This window comes from Cebus imitator, unplaced genomic scaffold (assembly GCF_001604975.1).
Source record: "Cebus imitator isolate Cc_AM_T3 unplaced genomic scaffold, Cebus_imitator-1.0 Scaffold228, whole genome shotgun sequence".
Classification (NCBI taxonomy): domain Eukaryota; kingdom Metazoa; phylum Chordata; class Mammalia; order Primates; family Cebidae; genus Cebus; species Cebus imitator.
In genome coordinates, this window is record NW_016107543.1 from 2,512,201 (window position 1) to 2,527,653 (window position 15,453).

At 47.7% G+C, this 15,453-nt stretch overlaps 1 long non-coding RNA gene across 1 annotated transcript in view; it reads left to right on the forward strand.

Moving 5' to 3' along the window:
* The first annotated feature begins 4,865 nt into the window (after positions 1–4,865).
* LOC108281553 overlaps positions 4,866–15,453 on the forward strand; it is a 15,594-nt gene continuing 5,006 nt past the window's right edge. The window contains exons 1-3 of the long non-coding RNA XR_005195251.1: positions 4,866–5,618; positions 8,303–8,366; positions 8,463–8,591. This is a non-coding gene — a long non-coding RNA (uncharacterized LOC108281553). The remainder of the gene's footprint in view (positions 5,619–8,302; positions 8,367–8,462; positions 8,592–15,453) is intronic.

Below are 15,453 nucleotides of genomic sequence, written 5' to 3' on the forward strand. Positions count from 1 at the left end.
CTAAACACTGCCATAGTGGTCTGACATCTCAATTTGCTTCTAGCTGTACTTGGGAAGCCCCCTCTTTCCAGGTACTGAACACCTTGCACAGGTACTTCTCTCCCTCAGGGTGTAGCAGTTTCCAGCTGTATGCCTCCCTGACCCGCTGCCTTAATGGCGGTCACTTTCTGACCCAGAAGGTGGAGGTGTCTGTGGTTTTTAGGGAAAAGAATATCTTAGAATTGTTCTAAGAAAAGTATCTTTGTTAGTGAGAAAGTGTTGGGGTGACTGAAGCCTGGGAGAGTTAGTCGCCCTGTCACCTACCCCAGCACAAACCTATAGAATTCAAGATGGTTTAGTGGATGTTTGCAGCCTCAGTGGCTGGAATACACCCCAGGACATTCCAGGGCTCTGAGCCAAAAATGGTGTCAGGAAGCTGGATAGGAGGGTAGGCTGCTTTGGCCTGGTAGGCTGCTTTTGGTGGGTATATACATACCCACCCATATCACACAATGTTTCTGCTAGGGGTGCCAAATGGCCATGGGGGCCCTATGGGACCGAGGACTCCACAATTGACCCTCCGTCTCCATGAAGCCCTTCCAGGCTGAACAGGCTAAGGGAGATGACAGAGGTTATTCTCCTCCCTCCTACCCCTATGCCTGAGGGCCCCTCCCCAGGAGGACAGCTTGATTAAACAGTCGGTGCTGCTGGAATTACTGCACAGCTGGCGCTCCCCCCAGCACCCCGAGCAGAGCAGCAGTGCAGATTAAAATCTCCAATTAGCGTTAAAGTGAAGTGAGGAGGTGCTGAGGCTGCCAAGGAGGCCAGGTGGGGGCTCTGGGTTGGCAAAACCCCCACTCTTGCCTGGATTCTGAGTGTCACCCTTAGTCACCCCTACTTTCCCAGCTCCTCTCCCAATAGCTTTCAGTGCCCATTAGCTTTGTATCACTTGGGGCCAGAGGTCTTTACAGAGGGGTGAAGAGGAGCAAATGCCTTACCTGCCAACATGCTAGGGACACTGTAAATATAGAGGAGAATGAGAGCAGTCAGTTCTCATCGAGCACTGACTTCATCACCTGCCAGGCAGCCAGGCCAAGGTGACTTGACACTACTGCTCTGCTCCTTCTTTTTGCTTAGATAAAAAGTAAACAGGATAGGTCTTTTACTTATAAAGTGCTAGAGGACATGGTGCCCACATGAACATCTCTCTCTGCATATTTTATCCTATCTGACCCATCTGCTCCCACCCAAGTTATGGTTCCTTCCTCCCTCCCTCCATTCCTCTCTCAGCTTTCCTGTGGGCAGGGGTAGGCACAGCCAGGCTTGGGGAGCATCGCCATGCCCTGCCACCTGAGTCTCAGTCTGCTCCTCGTTATATTCTTCCCAGTTTGGGGAAGAGCAGAGATATGCCCAAAGTAGAGGCCTCAGACTCTTCCAGTCCTTGATTAGTACATGCCCCCACCCAAGGTCCCTCTGCCATCTACACTTTTGCCCTTCATCCACCAAGACTAAAGGGAGGGTATTATAGCTAGCTATGCCCTCTGACTGCCCTCTGCCCCTTTAAGGGAAATGGAGTTGGGTACCCAGCTGACTGAACCTACTCACACCTCCAGAAATTAGACACCAGGGCATGGTGCCACCCTCCCAGGCTGGCACATGCTACACTGGCAGAGGATCAAATAACCCCCCCATCATACCCTGCCCCATGTCTTCCTCTACTCTCTCCCTCATGCTTTCTCTCTCTCTCTCTCTGTCTCTCTCTCTTTTCTCAGCTCAAAGCACAGCTGAGCCTTAAAAGGGGGGTTGGGGGGGTTAAGAGACCAAGCTGGGGCAGGGGGCTATAGAGCTCCAATAGCACGTTTTCACCTGCCATTTAATTGGATGTATTTTTAATTAATGGGACCTCAGGGACCAACATGAGACAATCTGATATCTGAATAGGGACAGGGGAGGGATTGGGTAAGGGAGGAGGATTGGGCCACTGGGTGCGGTTACCGGGAACCCAGGCCCATCAATCACTGGCCACTTTGCGTTCTGGCATGGAGAATAGCAAGGTGGAGGAGGGGAGGCACTGGGGAGAGTGGGGAGAGGTGCCAGCATTTCCCCCCAACTGCCAGGACCTCCAAACGGATTGGAACTATACTGTTGACTCAGTATAGGTCTGTAGCCCAAAATCACAGCCAGAATATGAGGTGAGGCTGTTTTCTTGCTCCTGGGGTTTTGTCTGCTCAGGTTTTTCCCAGGGAGTGCTGTAAAATTGTTAAAGGAAGGTGGGGACAGAGCTTTGAGGTCCTTGTAGAGAGAGTACAAGAGCTATGGACTGGCCTACCGCTGTGGATCACGCCTATAATCCCAGCACTTTGGGAGGCCGAGGTGGGTGGATCACCTGAGGTTGGGAGTTTGAGACCAGACTGCCCAACATGGTGAAACCCCATCTCTACTAAAAATACAAAAAAATTAGCCAGGCATGGTGGCTTGTGCCTGTAATCCCAGCTATTTGGGAGGCTGAGTTAGGAGAATTGCTTGAACCCAGAAGGTGGAGGTTGCAGTGAGCCGAGATCATGCCATTGTACTCCAGCCTGGGTAAGAGGAGACTCCATCTCAAAAAAAGAAAAAAAAAAGAAAGGGAATTTGGAGCTTATCTTGCCCCACCACTTCATCTTACAGATGTAAAAAACAAGACCCAGAGAGGGGAGATCATTTGAATCCTGTCCTGGAATTGCTTTGTGTTCCTGGATTTGGAGAATTTCTGGGAACACAGGAAAAGGAAAGTTAGGTAGGTGTTGTGGGAGGAAAGTCAAGGGAAGAAGGTATGCAGGATATTATTCTCCATTGCTTGAAGGCTCAAGTTTCTGTCCCTTGCCTTAGAAGCAACCTTAGGGGAGTCATGGACAGGTTCAGCTTCTATGGAGCACTGCTGGGAGAACATTCCCTCTGTACAGCCTGTTTCAGAGGTCATCTCATCCATTTTCTTGCTTACAAGTACACAAATCCCCTACAACCCCAACCCCTATGGAATTTTACCATGTATTATAAGATCTACAGGGAAGGATGTCCACTAGTTACTTCAACTCCTTACCTAAGAAACAAATCCCCCAGTCAAGACTAAGTATTGAGCTTTTTTTGAAATCTTATCACATATTTCCCTGCTTTACTATAATCCACGGGAGAAAACTTATGCCAAAAAATGTATTAAGGAGTAGTCTTATACCTCTTGTCCCATGGCGAAGCCTAGAACAGAGACAGAATTTAAATTCAAGGCCCTGAAGGCTGAATTAGAAATGTTCCTAAATTCATACGGTGCTATGGCCTTAGAGCTCTTAGGCACTTTTGTGGCTCTTGTAGTGCTGATGTACTGGAGAGAGGAACAAGTTTCCAGCTGTACCCATCCCCACCCCCTTGCTCCTTCACTGTTCACATGCTTGGGTTAAGGAGGGAAAGAATGAAGGAGAAAGGGGACTCTCCCACTAGGTTTCCAAGGTGGGATTTCTTGGCATACTCCTCCTTCCTCAGAAAATTCAACATTTTTATTTCCATGCTTCATAAGACTAGGTTAGGGTTGGGGCAAGGATAGGCACAGAGCTTAGAAAGCAGTGCCAGTAGAAACTTTGTCACACTCCCCAGGCCCCCAACGCCCTTCCCCTACCAAGAGTTGCCTTCTGTTCCCCATTTTATATCCCCAAATCCTCTGAGAAGAGCGGGGTCTGCCTCTCTAAGTGCCCCTAGCCTCACCCAGCCCTGCCTTCAGACTCGGAGTCATCTCCTTGGCTGTCTCATTGTCTGCTTTCTCGACTGCAGACAGGATGAGAAGAGCTCCCCTCACATCCCTCTAAAACAGTCTGGAAAGAATTCATCTAGGACCCCTTGCCTACTTCTGAGGGCCCCAGGGGTGTTAGCAGGGGAGAGGGGCTGTGCCAAGGGACTGGAAAGGAAGATTCTCTTGTCAGGGGAGAGCAGATAAAAGTGCTGACAAGGCAGAGGGTGAAGTTTGGGAACTGAGACCTGTGGTCCCATCTGTGGACTGGCTGCCTAATGTGTGGCAGGACATTTGGAACAAGTATTGTTCGTAGGATTTATTAAGTGACTGCTGTTTACAGAGCTGCTGTTTCTACTCTGGAACACACAGCAGTGGAAAGGAGCATGCACTGAAAGAGAGGGTGGCAGGCTTTCTGTAAGCCCTCTTTTTCACCCCTTGTCCATCCCTACTCCAACATATTGCAGGAGCTAGGGCTAAAAGGCCCTAAAAGCATTCAGTCTATATTCTGGGTACTTCTCCAAGGAACAGAGGCTCCATTCTTGTAACTTCTGTCACATCTGCCTCTCACTCCTGCGGTTTTTGTTGTTGTTGTTTCTGTTTTTCTTTCTTTTTTTTCTCTCTCTGAAGTGAATGCATTGAAAGTTTGTTTGTTTGTTTGTTTTGAGACAGAGTCTCCCACGATCGCCCAGACTGTAGCGCAGTGGCATGATATCGGCTTACTGCAATCTCCGCCTCTTGTGTTCAAGCAATTCTCCTGCCTCAGCCTCCTGAGTAGCTGGGACTACAGGTGTTTGCCGCCACGCCCAGCTATTTTTTTTGTATTTTTAGTAGAGACAGGGTTTCACCATGTTGGCCCAGATTATCTTGATCTTCTGACCTTGTGATCTGCCCAGCTTGGCCTCCCAAAGTGCTGGGATTACAGGCATGAGCCACCGAGCCCGGCCAGTTTGTTTGTTTTTAAGATGGAGTCTCACTCTGTCGGTCAGGCTGGAGTGCTGGCCTGATCTCAGCTCACAGCAACCTCAGCCTCCCGGGATCAAGTGATTCTCCTGCGTCAGCCTCCTGAATTATAGGCATGTGCCACCATGCCCAGTTAATTTTTGTATTTTTAGTAGAGACAGGGATGGGGATCATGTTGGCCAGGAGGGTCTCAAACTCTTGACCTCAAGTGATCTACCTGTCTCAGCCTCCCAAAGTACTGGGATTACAGGAGTGTGGCTTGGCCTTCCATTCCTAATGTTTAGCCAAGGGTGCCAGGTCTTTTCGGGAAGAGGGGTAGACTTGAAGTGAGTGAAAGTTAAAAATGGTAGTATCCAGAATTTCCTGCACTCTGGAGAAAAGGGACTAGGTGAGGTGCTCAATATTAGCCTAGGGTTTAGCTTTTACTCTAATAGGACCCCTTTCTTCCTTCTTCCCTAAATTTTCCCATTGATTGAAGAGAGATCCGGATGTCTAAACCTCCCATCTTGACACCTAGGAAGCTGTTACGCAGATCCTCTCTCTGTGGCTTCCAAAGCCATGGAAAAGGGGAAGGAAGGCCAAGAAAGGGGTAGATAGAGGTGGCAGTGTCATGGTGTCCATCAGCACCCAACGAGAAAGGCCAAGGAGAAGAAAGTGACCAGAGAAGAAGCCAGGAGGAGATGCCTGCTCCTGAAACAGCATTCTTACCCCATCCTCTCCTGCTTCCCCTCTCGCATGCCGACAGGGCTGTGTGCCCAAGTGTGCCAGCTCGCCTGGCTAGTGATCCTGCTCTGCTGTGCAGGCAGCCGGCTCTCTGCCCCAGCACAGAGCACATGCTGAGGTCTCACACTCCTTTGCTCACTCATTTCCATGTCTATGTTGCAGATTCCTAGAAATGAAGGAGGAGACTGTGGCCTTGAAGGTAGGAAGATGGCAGGCTCTGGGCCCATTGGGCACATATCTGCCTGACTGGAGGAAGGAAAGAGTGAGAAGGCTGCTGGTAGCTCAGGAAGCTCAAGGTTCTGGTGACTCACAGCAGTGGAGGTGGCTCATACTCCACCTGGAATGGAGGAGAAGGAGTTCAGGCCTGTTAGAGCTCTCTTTGGCCCCATATCTCCCCACTCTGAACTCTGTGGATGAAGGTCCCTCATCTGGATTGTGGAGCAGGGGAGGCCCCAACTATGAAAAAAGAGAGGGAAATGAGAGAGAAGAGAGCAGGGGAAGCTGAGCATTCCCAGTTAGAGGTATCTCAGTGAGAAAAGGCTAGGAGAGGCCAGTTATTCTTGCCCTATTGTATTCATTGGCTGCACAGGCATTTTGGGGCATCCACCTGTGCTAGGGTAGCTCAGTGCCTGTGGGCACCTTCCAGAAGAGGGAGCTTTCTAGGCAAACACAGTTACTCCTCTCTTCCCTTCCTTGCCTGCCCAGACCTCTAGGTACCCAGCTAACACTAAATTTTTAGAAGTAAAAAAAAGCTATGTTGGCCGGGCATGGTGGCTCACATCTGTAATCCCAGCACTTTGGGAGGCTGAGGCGGGGCAGATCACGAGGTCAGGAGTTCGAGACCAGCCTGGCTAGCATGGTGAAACCCTGTCTCTACTAAAAATACAAAAAATTAGCTGGACATGGTGGTGCATGCCTGTAATTCCAGCTACTCAGGAGGCTAAGTCAGGAGAATCACTTGAACCCAGGAGGCAGAGGTCGCAGTCAGCCAAGATCGCACCATTACACTCCAGCCTGGGTGATAGAGCAAGACTGTCTCAAAAAAATATATTTAAAAAGTTATGTTACAGCACCAGAACCTAGAATGATAACTGCTGGGTCTCAGTACTCTCCTTCCTGGAAACAGACACCTGTGACAAGAGAGAAGCAGCTAGGGACTCCTGCTTTGGCTGAACCAGAGTAGTGGTGCAGGCTGTGGAGGTAGATGCAGAACCATAGATCTTCAGAAATGTCAATTTCCTCCTCCCTTATGTGCCAGGTGGGCAGTATGCGTCATCTCCATTCTTTCTGATCGGGGGTTAATAGGGTACTGTGTTTGAGATCACACCAGGAGAAAGACGCCAGAAAGTGGACCAGGAGAACCATACATGCCTTGGACTTCAGTCCCAGGGGCCTGTGACTGGATCTGGTAAAGAGTAACAGTTAGGATGGCTGAGCGTGATGGCTCACGCCTGTAATCCCAGGACTTTGGGAGGCCAAGGCAGGTGGATCATGAGGTCAGGAGATTGAGACCATTTTAGCCAACATGGTGAAACTCTATCTCTGCTAAAAACACAAAAATAAGCCAGGCATGGTAGTGTGCGCCGATAGTCTCAGCTACTCAGGAGGCTCAGGCAGGAGAATTGCTTGAACCTGGGAGGTGGAGGTTGCAGTGAGCCAAGATCACGCCACTGCACTCCAACCGGGGCGACAGAGTGAGACTCTGTCTCAAAAAAAAAAAAAAAAAAAAAAAGAGTAGTAGGGATCTTGCTTGCTAGTATATCCAGATACAGACACATAATAATAAACATCCCCTTCTCAGAGAAGGATGGGCTAAGAGGAGGAGGGTCTGTGACAGGGCCTGAGTTCTCATTTGCCTATTTCTGTTCCTTTCACTGCTGGCATCTCTGCTCTCCTGCCAGGATAAGGGACCCTCTGCCCACTTGGTCCTGGTGATCCAGAGATGGCTTTGGTTAGAAAAAGGACAGCCGACTAGCCACTCCTTGTGCAGGAAGACAAGAACAGCTCCACTCCCCCAGCTCTCCCCAGCACTATCAGAAGCCCCAGATTCCTTGCATAATAAGCTCAGTCCTGAACTAAACCAACATAGCAGCTGGCCGTGGGTATAAAAGTAGTACTGTGAGGGGGAGCTTGGGTCCACCAGCTCAGGTTAGGCAGGTGTAGGGAGCTTAGTCCCAGGTGAGATAACAGAATCATGCTATAGCCAGGCAAAGTGGCTCATGCCTATAATCCCAGCACTTTGGGAGGCCAAGATGGGAGGATCACTTGAGCTCAGGAGTTCGATACTAGCCTGGGAAACATGGTGAAACCTCATCTCTACAATTTAAAAAAAAAAAAAAATGGCCGGGCGCGGTGGCTTAAGCCTGTAATCCCAGCACTTTGGGAGGCCGAGGCGGGTGGATCACGAGGTCAAGAGATCGAGACCATCCTGGTCAACATGGTGAAACCCCGCCTCTACTAAAACTACAAAAAATTAGCTGGGCATGGTGGTGCGTGCCTGTAATCCCAGCTACTCAGGAGGCTGAGGCAGGAGAATTGCCTGAACCCAGGAGGCGGAGGTTGCGGTGAGCCGAGATTGCGCCATTGCACTCCAGCCTGGGTAACAAGAGCGAAACTCCGTCTCAAAAAAAAAAAAAATTAGCCAGGTGAGGTGGCCATACATCTCTAGTCCCAGCTGCTTGGGAGGCTGAGGTGGGAGGACTGCTTGAGCCTGGGAGGTGTAGGTTGCAGTGAGCCAAGATTATGCCATGCACTCCAGCCTGGGTAAGAATGGGACCCTGTCTCAAAAAAAAAAAAAAAAAAAATGCCATGATATCACATTCCCTAATCCTCTACTTTCTGAAACCTTATTTTCTGCCCACCTTTTCTTTCACCTCTCTATAGCCAGCTCCATTCCTGGCCACCTCCATTCCTGGCCAACTCATCCCCTCCAGTCTGAGAGGACATGGTAAGTAGTTGTCTGTTCCCTATGCTTTTCTCTCTCTCTCTCTTCCTCTCCTCCCAGCTCCCAACTGAGAACTACCCCTGTTTCAACTCTTTCCAGTGAATGCCACCAGGATCTGAACCCAGGATATCCAGCCTCCATCATCACCCTAACCCTGAGAATGCCACTGGGGTGGGGAGGACTTGTCAGTCTTCATCCTTCCCCACAAGTATACTGAGGCCAGGACAGGTATGTCCATTGCCATGAGGGGCCCTGCCGTGGAGCAGAGGGCAGCCATAGGGTTGCAGTGGGGTCTCAGCCCTAAATGCATGTATGCCTGTGCATTGGGCACACTGGTTTATTAGTGTTATTTCAGCATTGTGATGCAGAGAGAGTAAGTGTAACAGCTGCTCCTTGCTTGCAGTGTTTATTGTTACCTAGAGACAACCTCCTGGCTTTTTCCCAGCTCCCCCTCCCCCCAACCCAACCCCCTCCCTGCCAACAATCCTGCTCTCCCCACACTGATGGGAAATTTATAGCTTGCCCATACCATGCCTTTAACCCTCTCTTGTCCATAGGGTAGATAGGCTAAGGAAAGCCAAGTGAGCAGCAGGCATGCTTGGGTACCAGCAGGGTGGAATAATATGTGGAAGAGGGAAGGGGCAATGACACCCCTCCCCTCCATTCTATGTGTCCAGTCTTAGGCCCCTGCTGCCTTCCTGGCTCTCAGTGGAGAAAAAAGAGGAAATTTGGACCTAGCCTTGAGATCCTGGAAGAGCTCTTTTGGACCTAGCCTTGGGATCCTATCATCTCCTCACAAAATTATGATCTTCCTTGGGCATCTCTAAGCCACCAATTGGGTTGTCTGTACCTGTGCAAATATAGCAAGGTAGTGTTGAAACAGAGGGGTAAATCCAGAGTGGCAGAACCCCCAGCTCCCTCCTTTATGTCTGAGAGAGAGGTAGCTGTAGAGATTATATCAAGACAAACAAGAGGCACTGGCTTGAGAAATGCTGGCTGGACGTCTACAGCTGGGTAGATGTCAGACGTGAAGCCTGCTGCTGAGCCTGGTGGGAAACACTGCCCGCCTTAACGTCACCTGAGCCCAGCACTAAGATCCTGAGAGACCCCCCAGTCCATTCTCCAAGCTGGTCTTTTTGGTCTGGTTATGCTGCTGCTTATTTCTTGTCCTTCCTGGGTCATTTTCTCCTACGTATCTTCCAGTTTGATACCTTGGGGCAGATCCAAGAGACTGAGAAGATGGAGGCATCCTAGTTATGGCCTCAATACAGCTGGGGAAAGAAAAGCTCCCTCTGTCCTCTCTTGACCTTTCATGGAGGAACACTAAGTCTTCTACTCACCATCCTCGCTGGAAACAGAAGAGAGGAAAAGGCATCAGATTTTAGCAGAAAGGATAGAGGGTAGACATATGGAAAAACTTACTCATGGGATGAAAGACTTCAGATTGGGCCTGATTCTCTTCTGAGATTTTTCTTCTGCCTGCTGGTTTGTGTTTGTGTCTCCATAAGGAGCATTGGACAAACAAGGTTAGTTTTCCAGGCCTCTTCCAGACAGCCTCAGCACAGTTTCCACACAGTGCACCACTTCTCAGTTCTTCTAAATGTAATATAGTATGTGTGGTGGTTAGATCACAAGTTTTGGAGATAGCCCTGGGTTCCAGTGCCAGCTCTGCCACTTACCAGCTGTGCTACCTTGGTAAGTCACTTAACCTCTTTGAGTCCTAGTGTTTTTTTTTTTGTTTGTTTTTTTTTTTTGAGACAGAGTCTTGCTCTGTCACCCAGGCTGGAGTACAGCGGCTCAATCTCGGCTCACTGCAACCTCCGCCTCCCGGGTTCAAGTGATTCTCCTGCCTCAGTCTCCTGAGTAGCTGGGATAACCAGGCGCGTGCCACCATGCCCAGCTAATTTTTTGTATTTTTAGTAAAGATGGGGTTTCACCATGTTAGCCAGGATGGTCTCCATCTCCTGACCTTGTGATCCACCTGTCTTGGCCTCCAAAAGTGTTGGGATTATAGGCATGAGACACTGCACCCAGCCCAGAGTCCTGGTAAATGCAGATAAACAATTACTCTTTAAGTTTGTTGTGAGAATTTCATGAAATAATGTGTATAAAGCACCTACAACAGTGCCTGATACTCAGTAGATGCTTACTCAACAGTGGATGGTGCAATCGAGTACTACTACTTTTATGAAGTTAGCAGGGCTGACATTGCTTCAAAAACTTTGTGGGCCCCCTGAGATTAACGGCCAAATGTATGTGCATATGCTGGGGAGAATGTCTGTAGTTTTCTACATGATGTGGAGTAGGGGTGGCCATCCTCTGGAAAGAAAGTAGTCCCAATTCTTGAATCAGGCTCCCCAAGAAGTCAGGTCCCCCATTCCTATGCCTCTCAAGCCAGAGTACCTTGGCCACTGTTCTGCCTGGAAGTTCAGCTTCATCCAGGATGGAGCTGGGAGAGATACTCATTAGGATAGCAACAACTAGCATTTGCTAGGCACTTTACAGTTTGTCAGTTACATTTATCTACATTAGCTCTTTTGAGATCCAGAACAACCCAGTAAAGAGAACTGCATTTATCGATGCTTCTGTGCCAGGCATTGTACTGAGTGGTGTTGTTTTTTTTTTTTTTTTTTTTTTTTTTTTTGAGACGGAGTCTTGCTCTGTCACGATGCTGGTGTGCTATGGCACGATCTCAGCTCGCTGCAACCTCCAACTCCCTGGTTCAAGCAGTTCTTGTGCTTCAGCCTCCCGAGTAGCTGGAATTACAGGCATGTGTCACCATGCCCCACTAATTTTTGTAATTTTAGTAGAGACGGGGTTTCACCATGTTGGCCAGGGTGGTCTCGATCTTCTGACCTTGTGATCCACCCACCTCAGCCTCCCAAACTGCTGAGATTACAGGCGTGAGCCATTGCACCTGGCCGAGTGTGGTTCCGTTTTTTAATCCTGAGTATGTTTTTTTATTTTTATTATTTATTTATTTGTGTGTGTGTGTGTGTGTGTGTCTGTGTTTTAAAGTATGTTTGAAGCCTATGGAGTATATCATCCCCTGGATATGCTGTGATTTATAAGGTTCATCTCCTATTTCGAATCATTTAGGTATTTTTGCTGTTATAAGAAATATCACAGTGAATATCCAAACAAATAAAACTTTATGCATTTTATTTTATTTATTTTTTGAGATGGATTTTTGTTCTTATTGCCTGGGCTGGAGTACAATGGTGTAGTCTTGGCTCATTGCACCTTCTGCCTCCTGGATTCAAGTGATTCTCCTGCCTCAGCCTCCCAAGTAGCTGAGATGACATGCACCTGCCACCATGCCTGGCTAATTTTTGTATTTTTAGTAGAGATGGGGTTTCACTATGTTGGCAAGGCTGGTCTCAAACTCCTGACCTCAGGTGATCCATCTGCCTTGGCCTCCCAAAATGCTGGGATTACAGGCATGAGCCACTGCACCTGACCTTCATGCATTTTAAATAATTAATTCTGAGAAGTGGAATTACTGGTCAATGGATACAAATACCCACTTCCCATGGTTATGTTCATTTTATTGATGTGCCCTAATGAGAATAATATTTATTAGTCTTCCTCGTTGGAATTCTACACTAGAAACACAAGGCAGCCCCTTTTCCCTCCTATACCCAACAGAGACATTAATAATCTATCAAGGCATTTAACATTGAGATCATAGTAGATCCACATGCAGCTGTGAGACATAATACAGAGACGGGGAGGTCTCTTGTACATTTTGCTCACTTTCACCAAATGGCAACATTTTATGAAACTATAGTATAATGCCATAACCAGAATGTTGATCTTGATATAATCTACCAGTCTTATCCAGATTTCTCTAGCTTTACTTGTTCCCATATATGTATATATTAAGTACTATACAATTTTATTACCTGTGTAATTTTATGTATCTACAACTACAGTCAAAAAGCTGACTAACACCACAAGAGTTCTTCATGTTGCCCTGTTATAATCACACCTCCTACCCTTCCACCCACCTTATCCCCTCCCTAACCTTTGACACCACTAATCTGTCTTCTTCTAAAATGTCATAGTTTCAGAAATAGGGTAATATAGTACATAACTTTTTAGGATTGTCTTTTTTATTGTTTTAGAGACAGGATCTTGCTCTGTTGCCCAGGATGGAGTACAGTTGCACAGTCATAGCTCACTGCAGCCTCGAAAGTCTGGGCTTATTAGCTGGGCATGGTGGCATGCTCCTGTAGTCCCAGCTACTTGGGGGGCTGAGGTGGGAGGGTCGCTTGAACCTGGGAGGCAGAGGTTGTGGTAAGCCAAGATCATGCCACTGCACACCAGCCTGGGTGACAGAGCAAGACCCTATCTCATAAAAAAGAAAAAATGTTAAAAAATAAAAAAATCCTGGGCTCAAGGGATCCTCCAGCCTCAGTCTTCTAAGTGGCTAAGACTACAGGTGTCTACCATCATGCCAGACTAATTTTTAAATTTTTGTAGAAATGTAAAATGGGCCTTTCTATGTTGCCCAGCGTGGTCTCAAACTCCTAGCCTCAAGCAGTGCCTGCTTTAGCCTCTCAAGTTGCTGAGATTACAGGCGTGAGCCACTGTGCCCAGGTTGTCTTTTTTCATGCAGCATAATTCCCCGGAGATCTGTCTGAGTTTTTATGTGTATCAATAGTTCATTTTATTTATTCCATGGTATGAATATACCACAGTTTGTTTGGCCAGTTACCTGCAGAAGGACATCTGGGCTAATTCCAGATTTTTGGCTATTACAGATAAAGCTACTATGAACATTAATGTACAGATTTTTGTGTGCAGAGATTTTTGTGTGAACATAAACATTTTTCTATATTGCCAAGTTGTCCATGAACAAAGTTCTCTCACTTTGTACTCATTAGCAATGAATGAAATAGCTCATTTCACTTGTTTGCTGAATATTTTATATTCATAATTATTAAACTTCTTAATTGGGAATGGCATTACTGTTATCTCCATTTTATAGATGTGGAAAATTGAGGCTCACATTAAATCATTTTCCCAAGATCGTATGATGTTAAGTGACAAAGAAGAGCCTGGAATCTAAGATAATAAGGCTTTTTCCACCACAGCTGGCTTTTCAGGTGGAGGCCTTTCTATACTTCACTAAGGTTGCCGAAAAGAGGGTGTGGGTGCTACTAGTAAAGAGATGTTGGGGGCAGGGAGAGCACTGGAGCAGCCTGGGTCAACTCAGGTCCTCACAGCCAACTTCAGTCCACAGAGTAAAAGAGCAGCACAGGCCAGGCACGGTGGCATATGCCTGTAATCCCAGCACTTTTGGAGGCCGAGGAAGGTGGATCACTTGAGGTCCAGGAGTTCGAGACCAGCCTGGTCAACAGGGTGAAACCCCATCTCTACTAAAAACATAAAAATTAGCTAGGCTTGGTAGTGAGCGCCTGTAATCTCAGCTACTCGGGAGGCAGAGGCAGGAGAATTGCTTGAATTTGGGAGGTGGAGGCTACTACAGTAAGCCAAGATTGTGCCGCTGCACTCCAGCCTAGGCAACAGAGCAAAACCCTGTCTAAAAAAAAAAAAGCAGCAATGTCAGCAATGTCTTGGAGCAGGAGACCTGTGCCCTTAAAATTGTTTCCCCTTTGCCAGAGAACAAGGCTGAGGTGAATGGTGCCCTTAAGAAATCTATCCACAGACCTGAGACCTGGAGTGGGGAAGGGAGGACCCAGCACCCTTTTGGATGCCTATCACAGGATGAGATATTAATGTCCCCTTTGGAAATGCACAGTTGAATGTGTCTATGAGGTCTGAGGAAATTGAGACCAATAATAAGTGAGCTCTCTATTCTAAGGGGTAAGGGATATATAGCACTTTCTGTTGTTTTTGAGCAGGGGAACTATAGTTCATTTACAAACCCACACATCCACACACACCTGTTGGGCAGGCTCAGTGTCTAGGACATGGTAGAGAGGGGATGAGCACAGTGGAAGCAAAAATGCCAGTTCGGTGCTTAGTGCTGACTTTACCACTGCTCTTCACGGCAACTGAACTCATGGACAGCTCAGGAGAAGCTAGAGAAATTGTTTGGTCTGTCCCTCAGCCTCTGGGCACTGGTTGAAGCTGACAGGTGGAAACCTAGACTTGGCCCAGACATGATGAATGTAGAGATGCCAATTTGTAGGAGAGTAGGTTTGGCTCCTCTCCTGGGAGTTCTGTCTGGCCAAAGGCTGCCACCTCCCACCTCCTGCTGGAGCTGGCTCTTTTATAGTTGATGTTACCATTGCTCTCTTGGCCTATTCCAGCAGCTGTGGACTCCTGTTTTCCCCATTCACTTACAGCTGCAGAATCAGGCTAAGATTACGTATCACTCCTCCATCTTCTTGGGCCCATTAGGAACAGCATATCTCTCAGTGGTACCCACTGTCCCTGCCCATAGTCTCAGCCATGTGGGATATAAACACTGAGGCCAGACCTGGAATGGGGACTATCAAGATTATATAGGCATCACACTGTATCATCAAAACAACTAGAGATATCCATTCTGAACCTCTGTCCTCTGGTTGGAAGTTCTTAGACAAAGGGAGACCACTCTTTACTAGCTCTTTCACCTCCACCCACACTGAGATTTCCTGGCTCTCCAGAGGTCCTGACTGTGGCTGGGAAGACAGCTACCTTCTCTTAGAGCCAAGATGGTGAGGAAATCTCAAGATCCCTCCCTGCCTTGTTCCCTTTCCTGGGCTGCTCCTCTCTTCAGGTCCCCTCCTCTCCTGCGACCACTCCATTCCCATTCCTTCTTTCTTTTCTCCTCTCTCTCTCTCAGCAAGTTTTTTATGTGATTACAGGCACTGCATGGTAATTAGTGTTAAACTCATTTGCACAACTACAGTTAATTGGCTACAACAATTAATTAATGTGTTGGAAATTTGGCACTGGAAAAAAAAGTTTGTCATCAAAAAAAGGGCAAAAAAATTGTAGAGTGAGGTACCCATAAAAATCGAGGGTAGGCTTCAAAAGCCCAGCTGGGCCTCAAACTTCAGGCCTGCCTCAGATGCCTTTCCACTCTCAACTTCAACGCATTTTCCTCTCATTTTTTTTCCTCCTTTCTTTCTCT